The sequence below is a fragment of the Hyla sarda genome, chromosome 2, assembly GCF_029499605.1.
Source record: "Hyla sarda isolate aHylSar1 chromosome 2, aHylSar1.hap1, whole genome shotgun sequence".
NCBI classification, from domain to species: domain Eukaryota; kingdom Metazoa; phylum Chordata; class Amphibia; order Anura; family Hylidae; genus Hyla; species Hyla sarda.
Window position 1 is genome coordinate 9122128 of NC_079190.1, and position 1732 is coordinate 9123859.

The following is a 1732-nucleotide window of genomic DNA, read 5'->3' on the forward strand; positions in this document are numbered from 1 at the left end:
ATCTCGTACAGTACGGGGGGGGGGTACAGAGTGCAGGGAGGAGATCTCGTACAGTACAGGGGGGGGGTGCAGAGTGCAGGGAGGAGATCTCGTACAGTACAGGGGGGGTACAGAGTGCAGGGAGGAGATCTCGTACAGTACAGGGGGGGGGTGCAGAGTGCAGGGAGGAGATCTCGTACAGTACAGGGGGGGGTACAGAGTGCAGGGAGGAGATCTCGTACAGTACAGGGGGGGGGGTACAGAGTGCAGGGAGGAGATCTCGTACAGTACAGGGGGGGTACAGAGTGCAGGGAGGAGATCTCGTACAGTACAGGGGGTGTACAGAGTGCAGGGAGGAGATCTTGTACAGTACAGGGGGGGGGTGCAGAGTGCAGGGAGGAGATCTCGTACAGTACAGGGGGGGGGGTACAGAGTGCAGGGAGGAGATCTCGTACAGTACAGGGGGGGGGTACAGAGTGCAGGGAGGAGATCTCGTTTAGTACAGGGGGGGGTATACAGAGTGCAGGGAGGAGATCTCGTACAGTACAGGGGGGGGTGCAGAGTGCAGGGAGGAGATCTCGTACAGTACAGGGGGGGGGTGCAGAGTGCAGGGAGGAGATCTCGTACAGTACAGGGGGGGGTACAGAGTGCAGGGAGGAGATCTCGTACAGTACAGGGGGGAGGTGCAGAGTGCAGGGAGGAGATCTCGTACAGTACAGGGGAGGGTGCAGAGTGCAGGGAGGAGATCTCGTATAGTACAGGGGGGGGTGCAGAGTGCAGGGAGGAGATCTCGTACAGTACAGGGGGGTACAGAGTGCAGGGAGGAGAGCTCGTACAGTACAGGGGGGGGTACAGAGTGCAGGGAGGAGATCTCGTACAGTACAGGGGGGGGGTGCAGAGTGCAGGGAGGAGATCTCGTACAGTACAGGGGGGGGGTGCAGAGTGCAGGGAGGAGATCTCGTACAGTACAGGGGGGGGGGTACAGAGTGCAGGGAGGAGATCTCGTACAGTACAGGGGGGGTACAGAGTGCAGGGAGGAGATCTCGTACAGTACAGGGGGGGGGGTACAGAGTGCAGGGAGGAGATCTCGTACAGTACAGGGGGGGGGGTACAGAGTGCAGGGAGGAGATCTCGTACAGTACAGGGAGGGTACAGAGTGCAGGGAGGAGATCTCGTACAGTACAGGAGGGGGGGTACAGAGTGCAGGGAGGAGATCTCGTACAGTACAGGGGGGGTACAGAGTGCAGGGAGGAGATCTATTACAGTACAGGGGGGGTACAGAGTGCAGGGAGGAGATCTCGTACAGTACAGGGGGGGGTACAGAGTGCAGGGAGGAGATCTCGTACAGTACAGGGGGGTGTACAGAGTTCAGGGAGGAGATCTCGTACAGTACAGGGGGGGTACAGAGTGCAGGGAGGAGATCTCGTACAGTACAGGGGGGGTACAGAGTGCAGGGAGGAGATCTCGTACAGTACAGGGGGGTGTACAGAGTGCAGGGAGGAGATCTCGTACAGTACAGGGGGGGGTACAGAGTGCAGGGAGGAGATCTCGTACAGTACAGGGGGGGGTACAGAGTGCAGGGAGGAGATCTCGTACAGTACAGGGGGGGGGTACAGAGTGCAGGGAGGAGATCTCGTACAGTACAGGGGGGGGTACAGAGTGCAGGGAGGAGATCTCGTACAGTACAGGGGGGGGGTACAGAGTGCAGGGAGGAGATCTCGTACAGTACAGGGGGGGGTACAGAGTGCAGGGA